We start from the raw sequence: 9,506 nt of genomic DNA on the forward strand, positions 1-9,506 counted from the left end.
GCAGGAAAATAATGTCTGGAAACAGGGAACATAAGGACAATTCACGCTTCAGCTCTAACAGGAAATATCTTCTCCTTAGGGCTAACAATCTAAATAACTTTGTAACTGTATTGATCCTCTCCGTTTATGTAGGGTTTACCCCAAGTAACCAATGGAATCCTCTAAGTATTCAAAATCCCAAAAATTATGTAACAGGGTCTTTGGTCCCCTATGCTCAGGCCCACTCCCACACTGGAGTGTACTTTCATTTTCAATAAAACCCTTCATTCCTTCCTTGCTTTGTTTGCTTGTGCATTTTGTCCAATTCTTTGTTCAAGATGCCAAGAACCTGGACACCCTACACTGTCAACATATTTTGGTGAGCTAGCCAGGAGAAAGGGGTAAGCCCAAAGTTTAAGATTCATTTTTTCTCCCTTTCCTTTCTCCTTTCTGCTCCATACAGGCTCGCTCTCTCTCTCTCTCTTTCCTTTTGCAACTTGAGACCCTTGGTGGGCAGTGCCTAAACATGGAAGCAGGTTTCTGGCCATGGCCAGTGAAACTAAAGGGTTTCTGTGTGGAGAAGCCTGACTGCCACCACCCCATTCACTTAAGGGACCAGGGTCTTTTTCAAGTTTTGTTTTTTTCTTTCTTTCTTTTTCAGTCTTTCAGTGGCTCTTTCCTAGTAGTTCACTGGAAATTAATGGCAATTGACTGGGGCCACTACACGGTATTGCCTGAAGGCCTAGGAACGAATGGAAATAATCTTCTGCCCTGAAGAAGGAAAGATTTAAAAAAATATTTTTTACCTGTGGCCCCTAATTCTTACATGCAGTGCATCTCGGAGCAAATTCACACCTGCTTCAGGCAACTGAAACCTTATTTTTATACACGAAAGTCTTCCCTTATTGTACTCAACTGGCTAAGGAATGAAAATGCTCACCCAGTATCCAGTTCTCATTACATTTTGTGGCTATTTATTCTTATAAATCTCATAGTATGCTTTGGAGGGAAAACCTGCCTGTGATGCACCCACCTAAGCCAGAGATATCTGGAACTCTATGACTAGACCCCACAGGAGGACAACCCATGGGTTCTGTGGACCTCAAACTCTCCAAACTCTCCCCTTGGCCGAGGTTCTGACGTCTAGTATTGAACCCTCTTTAGAACCTTTTATGACAGTTGCAATGCTGCTTGGCTCCAAAATTGTTTAGAATCTGAAGTTTGCTCTCTAAGCAGACAGTTGGATGGTGTTGCATGTATCCAGGCTTTTGTGTTGCTGTTCTAAGCAGGTGGCCTGGTTAACGTGTAACATTCTCTTTTGTCAATATTTGGCCCCAGTGCTGCTTAAGGAGGTTTAGCATTTAAAATACAACTTCCACGGAGACTGCTTTACCTGAAAATTTTAGTTCATAGCCTTCCTTTGATTATCTATTGGGCAACGTAAAACAAGCAAGCTTGTATTGGATCTCATGGCTAAAGTTCCAAGCTATTGGGTCTTCATTTATGTGTGTGTATACATGTCTAAATATGTTTATTCGTATGTATACTTATTGTTATATGTTGTATCTAGTAAATTGACTTATAAGTAAAAGAGTACTCACAAAGGAAGTAAAAAGACTAAACAATTTTCAAGTTCACATGAGTTAAAGTATAACTTTACTAAACAAGCTAGCTTTAAAATTTTGGTGGAATAAAAATAGAAATGCCTTCAGAATTGTCAGCGTACATTTTTTTCTGTACTTTATGTTTGTCTTTCCTAGATATTTTAAAATGTCGGTGTTAATTCAAGCTGGGAGCTGCTTAGGGTGAACCTGCCTCCCATTCTATTCAAAGTCTCACTGAAATAAGTGCATAAGTGATTGCTTCCTTTGGAAAGGTGTACCAGAAACTCAAAAGAATGCAGCCGTTTGTCTACCAACTGTGATCGAAAAACCCCTAAGACCCTCCCTACCTTGAGTTCTCTTGCCTTTCCTGAACAAACCAGGGTTAGTTTTACATATGTTGATTGATGTCTCATGTCTCCTTTGTTAAAAGTAAAAATTAAGTACAGTGAATGGGATAAAAGTTTTAGGTAAACCTTTTGTGTAAATTAAAATCTTAAAGTTATTTTTAACACTCATTTAATATCAGGGACACTTCCAATTAAGACAGGGTTGTAATATGGAGAAAAGTGTTTCTAAAATTGTGGAATTTTTCTTCTCTATAAATGCTCATCTTTAATAGTTAAGAATTTCTTTCTTTTTAGGGTTTCACTAAAGTTTTAAGTTGGTAAGGATAAAGTGTTTAGTTAAAATGTAATTCTGCATCCAAAATACGCCAAAAGGGTTATGTTATTAGTAAATAAAAACAATTGTATAATTCAGAAGTTATCTAAAAGTTAGTTCAAAATACACATTTACAAAGGTTATTTATGAAACAATTAAGTAAGGAACCATTAAGTAGGGGAAAAATGAGGAAAAGCTTTAAATAATAAAATATTCTTTAAAGCCTGATAGAGAATTGGAGATATTTGGCTAATTAATGTTTTCATAGTTAAAGCTCTTGTCTTGATTAAAATAACAAATATTGTAAAAATACATAAGCAGTTTGGAAATTCTTTTTTTAGTAAAGCTAAGCATGAAGCTCGATTTAGTGTAAAGCCAAGTTTCACATATGCTTGCATTGCTTCACACTGTGTTTACTGTTTTGCATGGATAGTGCTGAAGCAGTTATTGGTCATGTGCCTAATGTGAATTTCTTAATTGCACAGGATGTATACTAATATCAGTGAACTTAAGGACATTAAATTGTTTAGCAGGAATAAATTATTCATTATGTGAGTTTTTGGGGGGCCCTAGGTAACACTGTAACCTCTAGGGTAAATTGAGTAAGAAAATTTAGGGTTGGTTTCCTGCATATTTGTTTTTGCCTCTGGTTTTCATTTGTTTGCTATTTATTCTCCTGTGGCTTTGCTTGCATGTGCATATATATAAAACCATAATTTTTTTAGCTCCTAGTGGAAGGCTTTTCTTTAGTTATGTGTTCCCATGCATTTCCAGCAAGTCATCATTCGTTCAATTTATCTTGAATTCCTAAACTGCCTTTGTTGGGTCTGCAGGAATTAATGGAGCACACCAGCTTTTTATCCTTAAACTAAATTTTTGGATTTTAGATTTCCTGTTACTTTAACTATGTTGAATATACTCTTTCAAACATAATTTGAGTCATATTTCTCTCTCTCTGCCTCATTTCTCCAAAATTTGTAAAGTATATGTGAATATTCTCAATTTGCAGCAACGTGTTTGTTTGTATACAGTTAAGCAGATTCACCAGAGCCACTCAGGGAGAGAGAACCAAGAAACCTGGCATGTCTTCTCCTCTGTGAAGTTTTAAATTAATTGATTTAATAATAATAAGAGCTTAAATCAAATATTTTGTCAGAAAAGTGAAAAATGTAATGTCTTTTATTTAGTTCATGTGACTTAAGTAATCTCTGGATAATGAAGATGGTTTTAAAAATTATTTGTAAAATGCAGGTGTCATTAAAATATAGATAGGTGAACCAAACTATGTAGTTCAGATGCAAGGTTTACTGAATGTTTTAAGGTAACAAACTGCTTTTTGGGTTTTAAAACCTATTTGGCTTGCAGGCTACACAATTGGTACCGCCTGGGGATATATGGAACTAACCACACCCTTAACTAAGAAGGCAAACTTTGGCTGCAGTTAGCACACAATTAAACCAATTTACCAAATTTTATCTTAAAGCTAAAAACTGCTAGGAGTTACCTTTCATGTGCATCTATGTGAAGAGGCCACCAAACAGGCTTTGTGTGAGCAATAAAGCTTTTTAATCACCTGGGTGCAGGCAGGCTGAGTCCGAAAAGAGAGTCAGCAAAGGGAGATAGGTGTGGGGCCATTTTATAAGATTTGGGTAGGTAGTGGAAAATTACAGTCAAAGGAGGTTTTCTATGGCTGGCAGGGGTGGGGGCCATAAGGTGCTCAGTGGGGGAGCTTTTTGAGCCAAGATGAGCCAGGAGAAGGAATTTCACAAGGTAATGTCATCAGTTAAGGCAGGGACCAGCCAATTTCACTTCTTTTGTGGTGGAATATCATCAGTTAAGGCAGGGGCCGGACATTTTCACTTCTTTCTGTAATTCTTCACTTGCTTCGGGCCATCTGGATGTCTATATGTGCAGGTCACAGAGGACACAATGGCTTAGCTTGACATTCCTACCTTCTTATATTAATAAGACAAATAGTATAAAATAGTATTGTAGTGTTAGGGTAGCAAAAATTTTTTGGGGGGTGGCATGGAGAGATAATGGGCGATGTTTCCCAGTGCTGCTTCAAGCGAGATTAGGGGTGGTGTGGAAACCTAGAGTGGGAGAGGTCAAGTTGAAGGAGGATGTTGTGGTAAAGGATGATATTGTGGGGTAGTTAGAAGGAGCATGTGTCATATAGAATGATTGCTGATGGCCTGGATACAGTTTTGGATGAATTGAGAGACAAAACAGAAGATACAAGGTCTGAATAAAAGGGGAAAAAGGAATTGGGAGAACCCAGGACATCCAATTAGGGAGTGCCCAAGGGGGTTCAGTGTAATTACTTCCTTGGTTGGTGAGTTTTGGGGCTCTATCCTTGAATTTTTCTATGTTTTCATACCCCAGGCTGGATAGATTTAGGTAAAAACAACACTCTTCATTTAAAAATATAGAGTCCTCCTTTTTCAGCAGTGAGTAAGTCAAGGCCTCAGTGGTTTTGGAGGACACCTGCAGCTAAAGAGTCAACTTGGGCCTGGAGGACTAACAAAGTTCGTGATATGTCTGTGATGCCAACCAAGAAGTCAAAAGAGAGACTACAGAAGGTCATGACAGAGGTTGAAATGCCTGTTATTCCAGTACCGAGAGCAATAGTGGAGGCAGAAAGTCCTAAACCGACAAGCAAGGGAATTAGTGGAATAACTCTTTTTTGTCATGTTGGTGTCAAGTGGGGAACAAGGAGTTCTTCGGTCCCATTTGCAAACTGAATTTTTGGAGCAAGGAAAACTAGTATTCATGTGCCTGTCCAATTAGCAGGTAGACACATGTAGGTAGAGGATCCACAGAGGAAGAAGAGACCTTGTGCGAGGCAAAACTGGAAATGCAAAGTAGAAAGATGAGAAGGAGCACTGAAAGAGGTGTCTTGTACCCAGACTCCTGGGGATCCAGCTAGGGTGGCAGCCATCTGGTTGTAATGGGGTAACTGTGTAGAGGGGGAGGTTTAATTTTCATGGTGTATAAGAAAATGTTGAGTGAATACAAGCAACTTTTCACTGTTATTTATGGGGCTGGGTATACATAAACAAGAAGAGGGCCTGGAAAAAGAGTCTGACAAGCAAGGGGAAGGTAGCCAAGGATGGAGTGAAATACAGGGTAAGTGCCTTCCTAAGCAATAATTAGTACTAATGTTTTTAAGTTTGCCTTTATTGATAGAGGGCTTATCTGTAATATGGAGCTGGAAGGCTCCAATTGTTTCAGCGATGTGTGTAATTGGGCTTTGGAGATGAAGCGTGAAGGAACATTGAGAAGGTGAAAGATTACCCAGGGGAATTCTAATGGGTTTTTGCCGAGAAATACATAAAGGAGCGGCCACAGGAAGAGTAGTTGTGTTGTGAGGGATCCACATATGCTGATAGTAGGGTTGATATAAGGAGAAAGGTTTTTAAGTAAGTGCAGAGGAGGGTGGCAGCTTGCCGATGCGAAATGTCTGGGGACGTCTTGCTGGACCTTTCTAGAATGTAAAGAAGTTATTCAGGAGGGTAAAGGTGAGGGCTGTTAAAGGAAGTTCGGAGGTGTAGGGAGACAGGAGATGTTGCCCAGTCTGTATGTAAGGTGGGGACAACTGTGTAGGTACAGTAAGAAAGGGAAATACAAAGCCAGCAATTGTTTGCTAAGGAGGGATTAGAAACGGCTAGGAGAGAGTGAGTAAGGTTGATAATGTGTGGAGAGAGCAGGGGAGAGGTAGAGGGTGGCACAAGAATGGGAATGAGAATAAGAGTGAGTATAAAAATAAATAATAGAACTTCATCAGGATGAAAGTATTGGAGGGTGCCCTGCCAGCAAAGATCATCTATCCACTCTAAGAGGGAGTTAAGAGTGGTGGTTTGGGGACAGCACCAGGAGATATCAACTGTGATGGCTTGGAGAAACAGTGTAAAGCAGCGGTGTAAACAAGAGCAGGGCATTTATGAGTATTTGAGAATGATGAATAGGAGTATGACTAGAAAGAAGATAGTAGGGATAATAGTAGGGGAAGGTCACCAAGGATGGAGTGAAACACAAGGTAAGTGTCTTCCTAAGCAATAATTAGTAGTAATGCTTTTAGGTTTGCCATTATTGATAGAGGGTTTATTTGTAATATGGAGCTGGAAGGCTCCAATTGTTTCAGTGATGTGTGTAATTGGGCTTTGGAGATGAAGTGTGAAGGAACATCGAGAAGGTGAAAGGTTACCCAGGGGAATTCTAGTGGGTCTAGCAGTGGGGGTGACTGCATAAAGCCCTGTTGCAAAAAGTAGGGTAAGGACAAACAGACCTAATATAATTAAGGGATGTATTAGGCTCATAAGGGTTATTACTGTTCTTCAGAAATGTGAGTGAGTTTAAGGGAAGTAGAGGAGAGTACCTGTGACTTCCAGGAGGAAGAGGAGAGATTAGGCTAGCTGTCCAACAGACACAGCTTTATGCTGGAACAGTGAACCCAGTGGGGAGGAGCCTGCAGGTGGACGACAGTTGGGGTACTATAGATGACTAAGTACGGTATGGTCCATCGAGGTTGTACAGTTTGAGGGGTCAGATTCTTAACAAGAACTGATTGTCCAGCTAGGGTATCTTCATATGGCTGGGAATCTGGAGTAGGCAAGAGAAGATTAGCAGCCTGGCGAATTTCCTGTCTAGCCTGCTGGAGGACTGGAAGATAGTCACCTAGAGGGTTGGTGTCTGAGACGAGGTCGGGGCCAAACAAGAAAGTGAATCCATATTAAAGTTCAAATGGACTGTACCTTGTAGCATCTTGAGGACAGGCTCTAATTCTGAGAAGGGCAAGAGGTAAAAGTACTGTCCAGTCCTTTTTAAGTTGGAGACTGAGCTTGCTGAGGTGTCTTTAAAAGACCATTAGTTCATTCTACCTTTCCTGAAGATTGAGGACGGTAAGGGGTGTGAAGATTCCACGAATACCAACAGCCTGACAAACTGCTTGGGTGATTTGACTAGTAAAGGTTGGTCTGTTATCAGACTGTGTAGAGGTGGGAAGGCCAAAATGAGGAATTATATCTAACAGAAGGGAATAAATGACTGTGGTGGCCTTCTCAGACCCTCTGGGAAAGGCCTCTATCCATCCAGTGAAAGTGTCTACACAGAGCAAGAGGTATTTTAGTTTCCTGACTCAGGACTTGTGAGTAAAGTCAATTTGCCAGTCCCGGGCAGGGGAAAATCCCCCAGCTTGATGTGTAGGGAAGGGAGGGGACCTGAACAATCCCTGAGGAGTAGTAGAATAACAGATGGAACAATGAGAAGTGATTTCATTGAGGATAGATTTCCATGATGGAAAGGAAATGAGAGGTTCTAAGAGATGGGCCAGGGACTTGTAACCTACATGGAAGAGGTTATGAAATGACGACAGAATAGAATGGGCCTGTGAGGCTGGAAGGAGATAGAGTTGCCTAGAGCAATGGGATCTGATGCCTTTTGATGGCCCTTGCAGTGAATGACTCCAGCTTCCTTTGGAAGTAAAGTGGCTTTGAGAAGAGTTTTTATTAAAGAGGCATTAATGATGGAGAACCCTTGTGTGGGGAAATGGGTTGCATGTCAGGTGGATCAGAGAGATACAGTCATGGTGGTCAGGTGTGGTATCTGGAATAATGTGGGAGGCTGGATTGAAGTCTGGGCCAGGAACAATGGTAATTGTGGTAGACTCAACAAAGAGTGAGTATAGCTGAAGGAACTCAAGAGCAGAAAGGGTATGCATCAGGTGTGAGGAAGGAAATAGATTTTGGAAGTTATGAGAGCTGTAGAGAGTGAGTTGAGCATAGTTTGTGATTTTGAGGGCCTCTAAAAGTATTAGGGCAGTGGCAACTGCTGCACAGAGACATGATGGCCAGCCTAAAAAGTAAGATCAAGTTGTTTGGACAAAAAGGCTACAGGACATGGTCCCAGTCCTTGTGTCAGAATTCTGACTGCACAGGCCTGCACTTCAGCTGTGTGTAATGAAAAGGGTTGGGATGAGTGAGGGAGAGCTAGTGTGGGAGCAGTCTCTAAAGCTATCTTCAAAGAATGGAAAGAGGAGTGGGGAAAGGATTTAGGATCTATGAGGTCAGCTCGGTTTCCTTTTGTGAGTGTATATAATGGTTTTGTTAGGATGGCAAAACCAGGTATCCGAAGGAGAAAGTATCCAACCATGCCTAGGAAGGAAAGGAGTTGTTGTTTTGTGGAAGGGGTTGGGGTTTGAGAGATCAATCAGACAAAATCAGCAGGGAAAGCACGTGTGTTTTCATGAAGAATTATGTTGAGGTAGGTAACAGATAGAGAAGAAATTTGAGCTCTGGAGGGGGATACTCAATTTTCTTTGGAGAATAAATCTTGAAGGAGCAGGAGAGTGTCTTATTGAGAAGATTTAAAGGAGAGACTACAAAGTAGAAGGTCATCAATATATTGAATAAAGTGAGAAGCAGAGTGGTAGAAAGAAAGTAAATCATGAAAAAGAGTTTGGCTGAAGTAATGAGGGCTATCCCTGAAGCCTTGCAGCAGTACAGCCCGGGTAAGCTACTGGGACTGATGGGTGTCAGGGTCAGTCCAGGTAAAAGCAAAGAGAGGCTGGGATGAGAGGTGCAGGGGAATAGTGAAAAAAGCATCTTTAAGATTAAGAATGGAATAGTGAGTTGTGGAGGAAGGTATTGAGGACAAAAGAGTGTACAGGTTGGGCACTACAGGGTGGATAGGCAAAACAACTTGGTTGATAAGGCACAGATCCTGAAATAACCTGTAAGACTTGTCTGGTTTTTGGACAGGTAAAATGGGGGAATTGTAAGGAGAGTTTATAGGTTTTAGAAGCCCATGCTGTAGCAGGCGAATAATAACAGGCTTCAATACCCTTTAAGCCTGTTGTGGGATGGGATACCGACATTGAGTGGGGTAAGGATGATTAAGTTTTAATGAGATAGTAATGGGTAGGTGATTGGTTGCCAGGGAGGGAGTAGAGGTGTCCCATGCTTGTGGGTTAAGGTGGGGGGATATGAGAGGTAGATGCAAAGGAGGCTTTGGGTTGGGAAGAAGGGTGGCAATGAGATGTGGCTGTAGTCCAGGAATAGTCAGGGAAGCAAATAATTTGGTTATAATGTCCCGGCCTAATAAGGGAATTGGGCTGGTGGGGATAACTAAAAAAGAATGCATAAAATAATGTTGTCCAAGTTGACACCAGAGTAGGGGACTTTTAAGGGGTTTTGAAGCTTGGCCGTCAATACCCACAATAGTTATGGAGGCAAGGGAAACAAGCCCTTGAAAAGAAGGTAATGT

This window comes from Piliocolobus tephrosceles, chromosome 12 (assembly GCF_002776525.5).
Source record: "Piliocolobus tephrosceles isolate RC106 chromosome 12, ASM277652v3, whole genome shotgun sequence".
Classification (NCBI taxonomy): Eukaryota; Metazoa; Chordata; class Mammalia; order Primates; family Cercopithecidae; genus Piliocolobus; species Piliocolobus tephrosceles.